Source organism: Canis lupus, chromosome 38 (assembly GCF_048164855.1).
Source record: "Canis lupus baileyi chromosome 38, mCanLup2.hap1, whole genome shotgun sequence".
NCBI classification, from domain to species: Eukaryota; Metazoa; Chordata; class Mammalia; order Carnivora; family Canidae; genus Canis; species Canis lupus.
In genome coordinates, this window is record NC_132875.1 from 10913325 (window position 1) to 10931144 (window position 17820).

The 17820-nt window shown below is 39.2% G+C and overlaps 1 protein-coding gene across 1 annotated transcript in view; it reads right to left on the bottom strand.

Moving 5' to 3' along the window:
• Nucleotides 1–620: 620 nt before the first annotated feature.
• The window catches only part of SPATA17 (spermatogenesis associated 17), a 205295-nt gene continuing 188095 nt past the window's right edge, over nt 621–17820 (bottom strand). Inside the window, exon 11 of the mRNA XM_072814590.1 lies at nt 621–694. The gene's annotated coding sequence lies outside the window, so the exon portion shown is untranslated. The remainder of the gene's footprint in view (nt 695–17820) is intronic.

Below are 17820 nucleotides of genomic sequence, written 5' to 3' on the forward strand. Positions count from 1 at the left end.
AGAGGAGGAAATATCTATTTCCTATATTATTCCAGATTCTTCTATAACAAAGATTTGTTTGTTCTTCTCCATTTACATATTTATGTCATATCTATGTATTATTCTTTGGATTATAGTCCATTACTGTCATTATTACTTGGTCCCTCCAATCATCCTAGTTTGGGCACCTTGGGATTCTTTCAGAGGTTGATCCCTATATTCTTTTGCCATGATCTCCCCTTGGTTTTTTTCCAGCACTCCCTTTGCTTTTGTCACTACAACACTACAGTTCTACAGGATGCTCTTGTATTTCTTTGGCTCAAGCATAGAACCATCTATTTTTTCCAAGGATACCTCGTTCCTGTTGTTCGAGAATGTTTAAAAACCAAGCCCTGGGCACTGGGAGTGCTCAGGGCTACCAACGTATCATTGCTTCTAGGCCATCTCAGGAGAAGGGCTAAAATGGTCCATGTATAAACACCTAGCTCAATTTCTGTATTTATCTATGTATATATATATATGTTAACATAAATCATACCTGTATCTCCATCTCTAAGCCACCACACAGGTGTTATTCTAAGCTTTCCCCCACTTGTGCCTGCTTATTTGTAACTTGTTTCTTTAACATTGAGAAAGCTGGCTTCCATCATTTCCAATTTATTTAAACAGCTTGAGTATACATGTAGATTAATTCCAGATTGATAAAAGCATGCCCCTATGAGAAAAAAAAAATTATCACCCAGAGTCACTTTGTTTATTCACAGTTTTCCTTCTTTATGTTTACAGTGTGCAGTCAAAACACCATTTTTCCAAAGTTAATTATATTGACTCCTTTTCCCCAATCCTTTTATTGTGCCATATTATTATAATGAAATCAAGTACAATCTTCATTCTGTTGTGGGATCTCCAACATTTTAGTTGATTTTTTTTAAGAGTACACAGGTTACTCTTTTTTACATACAGTTCTGCAGGTTTTAATAAATTCATAGTTATGTAACCACCTACACAGCACAAGAGGGCACAAAAGAGTTCTATCACCATAAGATTCCCCTGTGTGACTGCTTTATATTTAATCTCTCTTCTTCCTCCATTTCCCAGAAACCACTGATTTGCTCCCATCCCTACAATTTTCCCTTTTCTCTAATGTCACATAAATAGAACCAATTGCCCACTCTATACCATTTTGGTTCTACCTTCTTTCACTCAGCAAAATACATTTAAGAGTCTTCCACATTGTCGCATGAATTAGGTAACTCATCTTTTTTATTGTTGAGTAGTACTCCGTTATACGGATGTGCTATCCATTCACTCGTTACAAGACATCTTGGTTATTTTCCAATTTTGGTGATTAGGAATCAAATTACAGGAAGCATTCACATACAGGTTTTGGTGTAAACACGTTTTCCACTCACTTGGGTAGATATACTTACTTGGAGATAAATTCAATTCACTTGGGAATGGGATCGTTGGGTCATATGTTAAGTATATGTTTATATAAGAAGTTGCCAAACTGACTTCCAGAGCAGCAGTACCATTTTGCATTCCCAGAAGCAAGGAATGAGAGTTTCTGTTGATCTTCATTCTTGTCAGCATTTGGTATTGTCACTTTTTATGATCCTAATGTTTCTAAGAGGTATGTGGTAGTATTCTACTGTGGTTTTAGTTTGCATTTATCTAATGACAAATGATGTTGAGCATCATTTCATTTTCCAGCTTTATTATTTTCACTTGCCATCACTGTATCTTCTTTGGGGCAGTGTCTGGGTTTTGCCAATGTTTAAGTTATATTGTTTTCTTATAAAATTAATTTCAATAAATATTTCCCTATTGGGACACCAGGGTGGCTCAGTTGGTTAAGCGTCTGCCTTTGGTTTGGGTCACGGTCTCGGGGTCTTGGGATGGAGCCCTGTGTCCGGCTCCCTGCTCATTGGGGAGTCTGCTTCTCCTGATGCCCCTCCCCCTGTTGGTGCTCTCTCTCCCTCTCCCTCTCTCTCTCTCTCTCTGAAGTAAATGAATATATAAATAAACTCTTTAAAAAAACATTTCTTCATCAATATGACTTTTTATATAAATAATTTTTTTTTTTTTGCAAATCTTTTTTACCAGTGGGGAAGATATTCCAGTCAATTCTCATTGTTTATGGTAGTTATGTTCCAAAAAGTCATCACAGATGCTGAATGAGCAAATACTGAACCACTGCTCCCAGGGGCAATGTGTACATATACATACATACCTCACATAGCTTATAATCTTAAATACTAAAAACAACTCATTCTGCTAGATTTTATTTTATTTTACACAAGAAAAAAGGAAGTTCCCAAACCTTAAGTATTTGATGGAAGGGTTGCACTGACAAGTACCAGAGCTGCACTTCCAACTCTCTGGGCCAACTGGCCACAGAGTGGGGCCTCCTTGCACCGCACCACCCTCTCCAGTCAGACCTGCCTCTCTCAACTCTGCATGGGAGCTGAGCCAAGGGGGAGCTTCACCTTGCTCTACCTTGGCTGGGAAGGGCAACCCGCATGTTTCACCACTCCAAGCATGTCCACAAATGAGACTGAGAGAGCTGGAAGCACTGATTTGGGGGTTACAGATAGATTTTAGCAGTAGGTGAATTCACAAATACAGAATCCATGAATAATGAAGATGGACTCTACTTGGGAAGTTTCTGGAAACCAACTCAGGCAAAAGATGCTATAAAGTAGTTTTGATGTAGAGCCTTATCTTGAATAAGGTGTGTACATAAGGGCAAAAGCGTTAAAAAAATATCTCTGCCAATCCCATTCTTGTCCATCTACTCTGCCTCCTGGGATTCCACATACTTTGCATTAAAAAATTTTTTTTCTAAATAATGAAAACTATAGTTCACTCTATTCCATGCAATTGAGGATCTAATATGTTAAAGCACTGTATATCTCACAAGCATGTGGTTCAACGCCTCAAAGTTCACATATTTGAAGGGTAAAGACACTCAGGGTGTCACCCACTACCTGCCTCTGTAGTCACGGTCTCATGTTAAAGAACTGCTCCAGCTGTCAGACGTTACCCCCCTGGCTTCTGGAGCCAGGATGCCCCGCGTCTTTTCTTTTTCCTACAGCAGAAGTACATCTATTAGTGGTGGGGTGACTGGGGATGACTGGAATGCACAGAAGCTGATTGATGGAGCATGGTGCATCCCTTAATTAAGCAGAAGCTACTAATAAAAATGAACTTACTGGATGATTTGTGGGGTCCTGGCCACACAGCCATATGTGCCTCACAGCAGTAGGAAACAGGAGTGGCACCCAGCTAGTACCAGCTTATAATGGAGGTTATATTTTGTTGTAAAATAAATAAAGGGGGAAAATCTTTGTGCCCCCTCTTGGCTTTGCAGAATGAAAATGGAGAGGACCTGACATAACAAGGTGTTTGCATTATTTCTTAACCTCTTGCTTAGCTTCTCTGGTATTTGTGCCTTACTTCTGCCTTCCCCGACCAGAAAGCATGGGACTGGACCAGAAAGCCTGGGGCTGGCCACAAAAGGAGTTCTGCTTAGCTTCCCCAAGGCCCTTGAGTGGGGCCGCACGGAGGGAGTGAGCTGCGCACGGAGAGTGAGGGCCTGGGTGGCCAGGGAAAGGGTGAGCCGATGAGTATGCACTTACTTTGCTGCCTTTTGAAGAGTTTCAACTAATATATTCCATGGAAAGAACATTCTGTTTGTCCCAAGACAATTGTTATTCCAGAGAAACTCTACAATGTGGTCAGATTACATCAGCCTTCTCTTCTTCAAGGAGCTCCTTCAACCTCGCTTCCTCTATGACACCATCGTAATTAAGTGCCTGCCTGACAGGGACACTCGTTCCTTTGGCTAACACCCTGGCTGACACTAACACACAGTGCTAATGGCTGGTGTGCTGCCCTCCATCCCTAGCTGTTCGTACTTTTTCTGTTGTATTTGTGGAGCAGAGAAGCTCAGTGCCATTCTGGAATTGTCACCTCCATTGGAAGGACTTAGATGGTAGGCTCTGCGTAGCCAAATTCTCAGGCAGACCTTCCTTGACTGCCCTACTGTTCACAGTCTAGCCCTTCCCCTGTACCTCTTACTATTGAGCACCCCCTCCCACACTGTTCATTTTACCTATTCCTTGTGGTCTCTCTCCCACTAAAATGTGAGTTCTGTGAAATCAGGAATTTGGGTTTACTTTCATCTGTACCATATCCCCAGCTTGAAGAACAATGCCCAGCATAGTAGACTCAATAAATACCTCTTGAATGTTAAAAAAAAAAAAAAAAATCTTTCCTAAAGTAATTTTTCGAGGGCAGAGGATATGGGTAGTTTCACACTATACAAGCTCTCATAATAAATGGTCCTTTAGTAAATGTCTCCAATGATAAACAGGAGGATTTGACTTTCATTTGTGGTGGTTGCCAAATATTTAGAGCAATAGACTTGCTGGTACTGATCATGTCAGGAAGAACAGATTTTTTTGGTGTTTTTTCCATCCAGATCCTTTCTTCACAGTGAAATCTTGTGCAAAGTCCTCTTCTGACTCTCAGGTAAAAAGGTACAAGAGAATCAAAGCCCATCAATTTTTTATCCCAATCTAAAGTTCAGGCTACCATCTGACTGCTCAAAGCTCAAAATGGTTGGTTTCTGGAAGAAGTCATGAGCCCAAGTTAATGTCAACATTGGAATAAAGCTCGCTTTCCCTCCTTCCTTCTCTCTTTTCCTTCCTTCCTTTCCTCCCTCCCCTCCCTCCCCTCCCTCCCTCCCTCCCTCCCTCCCTCCCTTCCTTCCTTCCTTCCTTCCTTCCTTCCTTCCTTCCTTCCTTCCTTCCTTCCTTCCTTCTTCTCCTTCTCTCTCTCCTTCACCTTTCTGTTCTTTTTTCCCCCTGTATATCGGTGGTTAACAAATAATATATATTCATAAACCCTGATGCGATGGTAGATCTGATCTGACATGACCTCCAAAGAGCAGCAGGACATGTGTGGGTTGAAGAATGATGGCTAGCCATAAATGTGATATCTATCTCCATTGGGGCTAGAAGTCCTGTTTATAGGCCATTTTCTTTTCAAAAGTCACATTTCTTTTAGTGCACCTCTAGTGAAGTTTCCGATATTTCTGATTTTTGTTGGACTATACTTTTATTATTAATTTTTTTGCAAAGGGATTATACAACAAATGTTTCTTCGGTGTTTATTATATAGAGGGCACTATGTTAGTGGCCAGAAGCCGAGTCACATATGATCCCACCCTCTCGACCAAAAATCAAGTCTTGAATTTTATTTGAGGCCGGGCAAATATTAAAGGGGGATACTTACATTAGTAAAATACTTAGCTTTGAGGGACTTGTAGTTTTGGTAGGAGGCTTAGAGTCACATTTAGAGTGAGAAAACAACAAGAACAATACAAATTGCTGTAGTTGGGAGGGCTACTATTTGAAGTTCAGGATTTGGAGAAGCACTCTGCATGCAGGGCACTTCAGGAGATTTCAAAAAATATAAAATATGGTCTATGGGTATTTACTACTTTATACTCTAAAAAATAAGATGACCTAAATAGCCAAATGATTTTTTGCATAATTTGCTCTGTAATGCGATGAACAGAAGACATGAATAGACATTTTTCCAAAGAAGACATACAGATGGCCAACAGACACATGAAATGATGTTCAACATCAGTCCCGATCAGGGAAATACAAATCAAAACTACAATGAGATATCACCTTGCACCAGTCAGAATGACTAAAATCAGCACGACAGGAAACAATGGGGAACAAAGGGGAACCTTATTACAATTCTCAAGCTACTTTTAACCCATTTTCTCACACTTAACTTGAACTTCTTAAAAGAAGAGAGAGAAGAAAGGAAAGGGAAAATAATGAGTACTACTTCTAAACATGGAAGGTCAATATATCTAGAGTAAATGAGGTACTGAGGCCAAGTAAAGAGAGCTAGAAAATAAACAAGGATGGAGGAAAGATACCAGGACCAAAATGTTAAAACAAAATTTCTATTAGCTGTGTGCATGCACTTCTAGTTACTCAGGCCAACTCAGGCTCTAGGTTCATAGGTAGTGTTCACTGCTTTTCATTTTAACCTTTTTATTTTTTCTTCATTATTATTGAAGTGTGATTGACGTACAGGATCATATTAGTTTCAGGTGTACAGCAGCATAGTGACTTGACATTTGTATACGTTACATATTGATCACCCCAATAAGTCCTGTTACTGTCATCATAAAAAGCTGATACGGTATTATTTATGGCATTTTTCATGCTGTACATCACATCCCCATGATTTACTTATTTTATAACTAGAAGTTTGTACCTCTTGATCCCCTTCACCCATTTTACCCACTGCCCTTCTTTACCCCCCAAACCTCTGACAATCACCACTCTGTTCTCTCTGTATCTATGAGTCTGGGTTTTATTTTGCTTTGTTCATTTGTTTCCTTTGTTTTTTAGATTCTGCTTTTAAGTGAAATGATACAGCATTTGTCTTTCTCTGTCTGACTTATTACATTAGCATAATACCCTGAGGACCATCCATGTTGTTGCAAGTAGCAAGATTTTATTCTTTTTTATGGCTGAGTAGTATCTAGACTGCAAAGAACATAGGGGTGCATATATCTTTTTCAAATTAGTGTTTTTGCTTTCTTCAGGCACCCAGAAGTAGAAAGGCAGGTAGTTCTATTTTTAATTTTTTGAGGAACCTCCATATGATTTTCCATAGTAGTTGCACCAATTTACATTCCTACCGATAGTGTGTGCTTCCTTTTCTCCACATCCTCACCAATACCTGTCATTTCCAGTAGTTTTGATGATAGCCATTTTGACAGGTGGGAGGTCATATTTCGTTGTGGTTTTGACATGCATTTCCCTGATGATTAATGAGGTCAAGTATCTTTTCATGTGTCTGTTGGCCATCTGGACATCTTTAGAAAAATGTCTGTAAACATTCTCTTCCTGTTTTTTATCCAGATTCTTTTGTTTCGGGGTTTATTTTGTTTTGTTTTTGGTTACTGAGTTATACGAGTCCTTTATATATTTTGGCTATCACCCTTATCGGATACAGGATTTGCCAACATCATCTTCCATTCAGGGGGGTGTCTTATCATTTTGTTGAGTTTCCTTTGCTGTGCAGAAGCTTTTTGGTTTGAGGTGGCCCCATTTGTCTATTTTTACTTGTGATGTCTTTGCCTTTGGAGTCAAATCCAAAAAATATTGCCTAAGACTGATGTCAAGGAGTTACTGCCTTGTTTTCTTCTAGGAATTTTATGGTTTCAGGTTTTACATTCAAGTCTTTAATCCATTTTGAGTTAATTTTTGTATATGGTAAAAGACGGTGCTCCAGTTTCATTATTTCGCATGGAGCTGCCCAGTTTTCTTAACACCTTTTATCGAAGAGACTGTCCCGTCTCCATTGTATATTCTTGCTTCCTTTGTTGATTTTATTTATTTATTCATGAGTGACAGAGAGAGAGAGAGAGAGAGAGAGAGAGAGAGAGAGAGGCAGAGACATAGGCAGAGGGAGAAGCAGGCTCCATGCAGGGAGGAGCCTCCATCCTGGAGGAATAGATGGAGGATGGAGGATGCATCCTGGGTCTCCAGGATCACGCCCCGGGCTGCAGGTGGTGCTAAACTGCTGCACCACCGGGGCTGCCCTGTTGTAGGTTATTTGAACTTATATGCATGGGCTCATTTCTGGGCTTTCTATTCTGTTCCATTGATATATATATCTGCTTTTAACCCCATACCATACTGTTTTAATTACTATAATTTGTAGTATAGTTTGAAATCATATCCTGGCATCTCTGGTTTTGTTCTCAAGATTGCCTAGGCTATTTAGGGTTTTTGTAGTTCCTTAGAATTGTTTGTTCTAGTTCTGTGGAAAATGCAACTGGGATTTTGATAGGGAATGCACTGAATCTGTAAATTAATTTGGGTAGTATCCCCATTTTAACAATGTATATATATATATATTTAAAAGATTTTTATTTACTCATGAGAGACACAGGGAGAGAGAGAGGCAGAGACACAGGCAGAGGGAGAAGCAGGCTCCAATCAGGGAGCCTGACATGGGACTTGATCCTGGGACTCCAGGACCACGCCCTGGACTGAAGGTGGCGCTAAACCGCTGAGCCACCGGGCTGCCCCCATTTTAACAATATTAATTCTTCCAATCCATGAGCACCAGATATCTTTCCATTTATTTGTGTCTTCTTCGATTTCTTTTGTCAGTGTCTCATAGTTTTCAGTATACAGGTCTTGGTTAAACCCTCTTGGTTAAACCCTTGGTTACACCCTCTTGGTTGGTATTTTATTCTTTTTGATGCAATTGTAAATGGTCTTTTTTTCTTGATTTCTCTTTCTGATAGTTTGTTATTAGTGTATAGAAATGCTACATGTTTCTGCATATTTATTTTGCATCTTACAACTTCATTGAATTCATTTATTAGTTCTAACAGTGTTTTTGGTTTAAGGTTTCCCATATATAGATCAAGTCATCTTCAAATAATGACAGTTTTACTTCGTCCTAATTTGGATGCTTTTTATTTAATTTTTGTCCTTGTCTAACTTCTATGGCTAGGATTTCCAATACTATTTTGAATAAAAATGGTGAGTGTGGACATCCTTGTCTTGTTCCTAATCTTAGAAGAAAAATTTCAGCTTTTCACCATTGAGTATGGTATATAATACATGGCCTTTATTATGTTGAGGTATGTTCCCCAATATCTACTTTGGTGGAATTTTTAAAAAATCATAAATACCTGTTATATCTTGTCAAATGCTTTTTCTGCATTTATCCAGATGATTGCATGATTTTTATCTTTCATTTTGTTAATGTGGCATATCATATTGATTGATTTGCAGATGGTGAACCATCCTTGCATCCTAGAATAAATCTTACTTTATCATGGTATAAGACCCTTTTAATGTATTGTTGAATTTGGTTTTGTTGAGGATTTTTTAATCTATATTTATCAGGGATATTGGTCTGTAATTTTCTTTCTTCTTTCTTTCTTTCTTTCTTTCTTTCTTTCTTTCTTTCTTTCTCTCTCTCTCTCTCTCTCTCTTTCTTTCTTTCTTTTCTTTCTTTTTTCTTTCTTTCTTTCTCCTTTTCCTTCCTTCCTTCCTTCCTTCCTTCCTTCCTTCCTTCCTTCCTTCCTTCCTTCCTTCCTTCCTTCTTCTCTCTTCTCCCCTCCCCCATTCTGTGTGTGTGTGTGTGTATGTGTTACCTATGTCTGGTTTTAGTATCTGGGTAATCCTGGTCTTGTAGAGTAAGTTTGTTAGTGTACCCTCCTATTCAATTTTTTTGGAAGAGTTTGAGAAGGACAGGTATTAAATCTTTTAATATTTGATAGAATTCAGTGGAGCCATCTAGTTCTGAACTTTTGCTTATTAGGAGATTTTTTATTACTGATTCAACCTCCTTACTAGTTCCTTCTATTCTGATTTTTGTTCATCTTTTTCAAAGAACTAGCTCTTAGTTTTAACCCTTTTCCTTATTTTTCAACTGATTGTATTGTTAGTTTCTGGAAGGCAGGGACCCTAATAGACTAACTTATTTCTAGTATGATGAATAAGTGTGACTCTTCTCACAACTGGAGACCTTCTCTTAAATACAAAGTTGATATTAAAATATGTCACTGGAATATGAAAATAGGGAACTTCTCAAGGTGAAACAGACTCTAATCTTCATTAGAAACTGGAAAAGTGGGGCCCTGGCCACTGCAGTGGACCAGGGAAGTCTATTACTGCAGGGACCACTTGAGCTCTGATTCTAGAAACTCTCCAAGTGTCTTTCTGTCCTTGATGTGGTTTCTCAAGTATATATGCCATCTATTCATCTGCACGGCAGGGAGATTTCTCTGTATAGGTTAGGAACTTGACTTTTTGCAACAATTCTATCATGTATGAGTCTGGGAAACATTAATTCTCTTTTCCAAAGCTAATTAACTCCTGGATAAGCAAAGCACCAAGTGTCCCAACTTCCTAGAGGGCAAGTCATGGTGCATTGTGAAAAGATCATGGTCCTTGGAGTCAGATCTACCTAGATTTGAGTTCTGGTTCTATTTCTAATTAGGTATAGCATCTTGAACAAACTGTTTACTTTTATCTGCAAAAGTGATTATTATGAAAATTGAAAGTAAAAGGTACAAAAAGCATACGTCTAAAAGCCTATGCTATTGTAGATAATAAAGGGCAGTTTCCTTATCTCAACAAATCCAGGAAACAAGCAAGTCTTTTCTGTAAAGGGCTGGATAGTAAATATTTAGGCTTTGTGGAAAATACAGTCTCTGTCATAAGTACTGGTCTCTGCAACTGTCCTGCAAAAGCAGCTTTAGACAATACATAACTGAAAAAGCTTGACTCATAAAACCTAATTTACAAAAATAGGCAGCTTGCCAGGTTGGCAAGCAGCACTTCTCAAACTTGAATGGGCATGAGTCACCTAGGGATCTTGTGAAAATGCAGATTCTATCCTGTAGGTGTACACCGGGGCCTGATTTTGCATCTCTAACTGGCTTCCAGGTACAATACAGAGAACACATAAGGTAAAGGTAACTTAGGAAATTTTTATGATCATCAGACCATTATATTTATTTCATTTATCTACTTAGGTAGGGTGCTAAGTCCTTTTGGACTGCTGTAACAAAAATACCATATACTGGGTGGTTTAAATAACAAAAACGTTACTTTCTTATGGTTCTGGAGGCTGGGAAGTCCATGAACAAGGCAGTGGGAAATTAAGTGCCTGATGAGGGCCTTGGTCCTGGTTCATAGAAAACTATCTCTGGCTGTGTCCTCATGTGGCTGAAGGAATGAAGGAGCACTCTGGGATTCCTTCTAGAAGGGTATTAATCCTCCAAAGGCACTACATCCAAATACCATCCCATAGGGAATATGTTTCAAATATGAATTTGGGGGGACACAAACATTGTCTGTAGCAGTTGTCAACTTCTCAAAATCTTCAACTAGCTCATATTAATATACCTTTACCATTTCTAACTCCATGCATCCTTGATGATCTGTACTGATTTGAGTCTTGAACTTCAGTTTTAGTAAGTTGTTTTGTTTTTTTATTTTTTAAGTTTTAGTGAGTTTTAATGCTAATTTTACTTAAACTATGAGCAATTCTTCCCTGGTTAGAGTCTGTGTCATTCTCTCATTTTTATAATAAATGAGCTCTTAACTGATTGGGATTGGTCTAGAATTACACAAACTGGCCATTACATCTCACTTTCCTTGGTGATGTTTAATGATATACTCTCCCAGTCTACTATGGAGTAATGACTTCCTATGATGGCCTCCTATACCATTTGTAAAGATGCCATTCTATAAAACCAGTGAAAGAAATACCAATTGGCTGGAAGCAGATGGCAGGTAGTAGATGCTAATTGGCCTTGCCTAATGCTGAGTCAAATTTAGCTGCTCAACTAGGGACTGACTGTCTTGCTCTTTGAGTAGAAAATCTTTCTCTAAGGGCATGGCAGTGATGGCTTTCAAACTCATTTTGGCTTCCTGTGAGCAGAAGCTTGCTCCTGCAGAGAGCTGGAATACCAGCTCAAAACATGACTATGTCCTAGCATTCATCCCAAATAACCTTAGTATAACACTCCAAAATCCACCCTCAATCTGAAACTTAACTGAAGTGTGCAATTAAAATGTTCTGTCTACTAAAACATTCTAGTTTGCTTTTGCAGCCTAATCTGCTGAGTTTATTTTGGTTGTGGCTTATCTTCTGATTTTAGGAGTATTACAACAAAAACCCAGCATCTTTGTGAGTTCATATCTAAACTCGAACTATCCAGAAAAATAAAGGAGTACACTTTCTGTTTTTTTCTAGGCTTGGAGACTCCCTAAACCTTAGTAACATTTTAGTTTCTCATGTTCTCAGTTAGCAAATTGTCCTTAAATTGAACCTAAATTCTTCTTGCTGCAAAATAAACCCATCTTCCTTAAAAAAAAAAAAATTAAACAGCTGCTAACCACTACTTATCCAACAGCAATTAGCCTGAACTAATCTTCAAAGTCTCTTGAGAGGCACTCATTTTCCAGAGATTTGGGTGGAGATTCTAAGCAGGGTGGAAGGGCCATAAGGGAGGGTGGCAAGAACACCACCATTTGTCTTTACCAGCTGAATGTAAAGATAAAGAGAACTATTGTCTAATTGTAAGAAATATATAAAAATTGTCCTTGCTTTGTACACTGATGCTTTTTAAACTGTTGAATTAGAATGGTCCTTAAATCTTACTCTACTTCTGTGCTGCTTAACTAGAAATTTAAATCAGTGTAGCATTTGAGAGCTAGGAATCATCTTTGTAGTCTATAGATGAAAACAACTAGGCACAGACAGAGGTCAAATGATCAACAATGAAGTAGATTACCTCAGCATTGTCCACACTCTGCGCATCTCAGAAATGTGGGGGCCTTGCCAGACTCCTGAGGGGTAACATGTAAGTCCTTGGACTATCCTTCCCAATAAACCTGGGCCATAGCAGAACCTTTGTTAACAGTGTGATTCATGGTGGGGCATTTGGCCCATGTGCTCTCAGGTTACCCCTGAAGGGGCTGGACACTAACTTCAGCCACAAAGGTGGTCAGCCACGTCTGTGAGATTAACCCCCCAGGAAAGACCTTGAACTCCAAGACTCAGTGAGCTTCCTTGGTTGGTAATACTCCATGAGTGTTGTCACACATTGTTGCTGGGAAAAAGAAGCGCTGACTGCACTAGGAGAAGACATCGAGAAGCTTATACCCGCTTTCTTGGACCCTGACCTATGTTCCTTTCCTGTGGCTAACTTGAATCTGCTTCCTTTTGCTGTAGTAATGATAATCATGAGTTTAACAGCTTTGCTGAGTTCTGTGAATCCTTCTAGCAAGTCACTGAACCCAAGGGTGGTCTCGGGGATCCCTGAACACAAGTGATTTTTCCAAGTTCATAGTTATTTGTGGCAGAACTAGAACCAACCAACCGTTCTCACTCGTTGTTACAACTCCACCCAACCAATTAGTTACTCATTAATGCATTTGTCCCTGTGGGCAACCATGAAATACTTAAAGGGAGTCTATCATGACCAGGAGCTATGAAAACAATGGCAACCCTGATGAGCTTTCTTCCATAAGGAGTTACCAAGTCTACTGTGATCTTCATATTCTCACATGATTTTGATCCTGAAATACCAGTTTTAGTTAGTTCTTCAAGAATTTGTTGTGTCTCTTCCTTGGTTTGCCATTGGGAATCTCTTTAAAAAAATCTATCATACTTTTCTTGTATTATTTTTTAAAAGATTTTATTTAATTATTTGAGAGAGAAAGAGAAAGAGCAGAGAGAGAGAGACAGAGAGCACATGAGCTGGGAGAGGAGGAGGAGGGGCAGAGGGAGAGGGCAAAGCAGACTCCCCACTGAGCAGGAAACCCACCGCAAGACAATCCCAGGACCATGGGATCACGACCTGAGCAGAAGGCAGATGCTTAGCCCACTGAGCCACCCAAGTGCCCCAGTTTCTTCTGTATTATAACAGTTGTACTGGCTGATTTTAAGTGCTGTACAGATGGGAAAATCTGTCATGCATGTTTGCAATCACCTATTTCCCCGCAAGGACTCATGGAAAACTATGCTCCATATACATTTGTATAATAAATTAATGTATGAATAAGTAGCTGATGAATGGATGAATGTTTGGTAGCACAGAAAAGTGCCATCAAGTTCAAATGGTCTCCAAAGTCTCTGTGGACTGAACACAGGGGATAAACTCAATGAATAAAACAAAGGTCTCCAGGGATTTAACAATGAAGATAGCAAACACCTAAACATGCAAAACATTTTCATTAATGAAATATATTTTCACACATTGTACTTCCCCAAATACAATTAACGGAACAGGTTTAAAAAAAACCCTATAATCTGTACCTTCCAAAATGAAAGTACCTGAAAAGTCCTCAGCTCCACTGAAGCTCTCTGTAAACCTATCTCAATCCACATCCACCTCTGTAGGCAAGAAAAGTTAAAGAGAGCAGAGACTGATTTCTGAGACTCATGATCACTCCAGAAAATCAGTCAGGACAAGAACAATATCATACTGTCTGGCCTACTTTGTCTAGCACCAGAAGCGTTGGTTATATTTAGCCAGGAGAAGAAAGCTCAGAATGGTAAAGATAAAGGCTCATTCAGGGACAATTTCAACAAGGAGAAGGGGGAGGAGCACGTCTGTGTTAAGAGACAGGAATGTGAAGAGCTGGGTGGATTTAGCGGCATGTTACAAATAAAAAAAGTTTTATCTATTGGCCATAAAAATGTAAACATTCTCAAATGATTGGGGTTGATGGTAGAGATAGAAATTGCCAAGCAGTCGGCCTAGTACAAATATCAAGGAGAATTCCTTAACAGATAAAAGACACCAGGCCAAGTATAGGGGTTGCATTAAAGGATGATATTAATTCATTGCCTCTCAGCTCCAACTCCATCTTCATTGCCTGTGAATATGAATTTTCCCCGTCAACTGGCATGTTAGAAATTGTCAGTAGAGGGCACTAGAGAGACATCAGGATGACTGGCCATCCCTCCTGGTTCTAGAGTGCTCAACTGGCAGGCTTCTGCAGACTGTGCTGCCTTTCCAGCATGGCTTGGCTTCTCCAGCACCAGACTCCTGTGACCCTCTAGCACCAGGCTTCCACAGCACATGTGACTTCTTCAGTGCCAGGCTCCTACAGTGTGGCCTGCTTCTCCAGCATCTGGTTCCTGCAGGATGGGCAGCTTCTCCAGTACCCATGTCCTGCAATGTGTGCAGCTTTTTGAGTGCCCAGCTCTTGCAATACAGCTTCTCCAGTGCATGACTCTTGCAGTGTCTGGAAGCCAGTAGTAGCACTCTCAGCCAGCCACTTCCACCAGGAAGCCCCCCCTGGGCAGTTGTGTAGTACAGTGGCTCCAGAGAGACACCTCTTCTGAAGAGTTTTTCCTAGCACCAGCAAGGGTAGATTTATAGCAAGTTCTACTAGTGCAACACCAGAGTGATCTCTCTCCCACTCACTGAAGCAGAGCCAAGCCCTCTACCAGTCTCAGCACACAGAAGCTCTTCCTCAGATCTTCTATATCAGCATGAAGGCTGGTGGCTTCTCCTTTCTGCTGCTTCAATTTTTAAAATATATATTTTATTTATTTGAGAGAGAGAGAGAGAGAAGGAAGAGGAGCAGAAGAAGAGGAACAAGCAGACTCCACACTGAGCTGAGCCCGATTTGGGGCTCAAAACGGAGCTTGATCCCATGATCCTAAGATCATGACCTGAGCCCAAATCAAGAGTCACTCAACTGACTCAGCCACGTAGGCACCCCTGCTACTCCTTGCTACTCCTATATTTTTTAGGGTTCTCTATACTTATCAGCCAATCCCTTGGCACTCCAACCTTATGCTAGAATTACTAATTTTTTATATTAAACTTTTCTTGTTCAAATTACTGTGTGGTTTTGTATCGCGATTGGACCCTGCCTGGTATGTTCTGGTTTCTGTGAGTCATTACAAAGTAATTTATATCTGTGGGATTAGCGTTTGCATAATTGCTTTTTTTCCCCTATAAAACAAAGCAGCCATGTAATCTGTAATTTATTTTCCCTTTCTAAACCTGCTATTAAAAATGCTGCTCTCAATAATAGGTCCGATTTATTGACATATTACTATAGAGCTCTATTCAGAAAGCTCCTTCAGATCCATCGCTTTCACAAAACACAACACCGAAGCCAGAATGACTTCACTGTTCAAGCCTCTTTGGAGAGCATTATATCAGACAGCATATAGAGCTCTCTGGGAAAGTGATCTCATTTCCTCCTCCCTTCTCCTTTTAATCACTCATCTCACTAAAAAAAGTCTAAAGGAACGTTCCATTGTCCTTTTCCATCTTCTGCTTCTGTGGGGATGCTGTCCTGGGCTTTTCTCAGCAAATATAGAGTAAAATATAGATGTCCAAATTTAACTTCTGTAAGGCTAAACATGACAGAGAGATTAAGACATCTGAAAAATCTTCAAATTTCCTTGACATCAGTAATAAAGATATGAAGAAGCAGGAATGGCAGATGTAATATGGTCACATCCCTGAAAGCATCCTATTCATGGGTTTACAAGACCTCATACCTTCAAGACTTACAAAACAGGTTTAAATGCATTTATAACCCCAGAAGGGAGAAATCAACGGTTTCTTCTAGACCCTGGGTTAATTTGGAATCCTAAATGGGTTTATACTTTGTTAATTTACGAACTGCTATGTGAATAGATATCTCATTCAGTCAGATATTAGTTTAACTATCCAAAGCCCTTTTTAGTGATCTGTGAGGAAAACTAATGTCAGTTTTTGGACATATTTCATTAATTTACTACTCTAAATATTCTTTTCACATGGTTATGTAATAATGGTTAATGGTTATGTAATAATTGTGCTATTTAAGAAATCATAGAGTATTACATATTTAAATGTTTAAAATTCCAGAAATAAGTTAAAATATAGGTATATTGCCATGTAAGACATGAGAATGAATTTTTGAAGTCAATTTCTTTACTGTTGGAGAGACCAATAGAATAGCTTGCTTCCTCTCTCTCAATAATCTGGATCAATGCCAGTTTAGGCTGGTAGTATTCCTGGTACATAACCGTGATTTGACTGCATCTGTAATAATCAATACAGACTTAGTCAGCATACCTTGAGGGAAACACATGATATTAGTCCCTATTGCTGTGTAACAAATTATCACAAATGTAGGGGCTTAAAACAACACCTACTTATTAACTTGAGGTTCTGTAGGTAGAAGTCTGGAGTAGAATGCCTGGGTTCGCTCAGGGAATCACAAAGTTGAAATCAGGTGTTAGCTGGGCTTTTTCTTCTGGAGTCTCTGGAGGAAGAATCTGTTTCCGAGCTCATTCGTATTGTTGGCAGGGCTTTGTTCTTTGACGTTATAGGAAAGGGGCCTTACGTTCCTTGCTGGCTCTAATCTTGGGCCTCTCTCAGATCCCAGAAGCCACCCACATTCCTCGCCGCATGATTCCCTTCATCTTCAAGCCAGAGACAGTGCATCTAATTCTTCTCATGTTTCAAATCTGAGGTGGGCACTTGACGGGATGAGCACTGGGTGTTATTCTATATGTTGGCAAATTGAACACCAATAAAAAATAAATTTATTTTTAAAAAATCTGATTTAGTTCTTTTTTGGGCAGAGAAAGCTCTGTTTTAAAAGGTTCATATGATTTGGTCAGGCCAACCAGGAGAATCTCCCTACCATACCATGTAACATTAACACTCATAAACCATTCATTCATAAAACCACCCAATTCACACTCCTGGGAATCGTGCAAGGTGTGGATACCAGGGGAGCAGTAAATGTGGGGGGCTACCTCGAAATTATGCCCGCCACACATCTCAGACAGAAAAGAATTAGACAAAGTTAATGATTTAGAGTTGCCCCTGTATGAAATGAAGTTAAAAAAAAGTCAGTGGAGAGATACAAGTGAATTAAAAATAAGTAAAGGCCTAGATGTAGTAGATCAGGATTGTTAACAAAGTGCTAGAATAAAACCAGACGGTACACCCTGGAACAGAAAAGAAGAAAAAAAGTATACAATACATTTATATAAAGAAAAGAAAAATGGAAAATTCATTAAAGCAAAAGGTGATAGACATTGGAAACAAAAGGATCAATTTAAGTAAATAAAACATTTGAGTTCCTACTAGATGTCAGAAGTGAAAGCCAACAGAAGATGGAGTAACAACGATAGTTAATATGTTAAGACATTAGTTAAGATAGATTAAGATAACAATATTAGCACTTAATTATTAATATTAGCACTTAATATTATCTAGCACTTAATATTAGT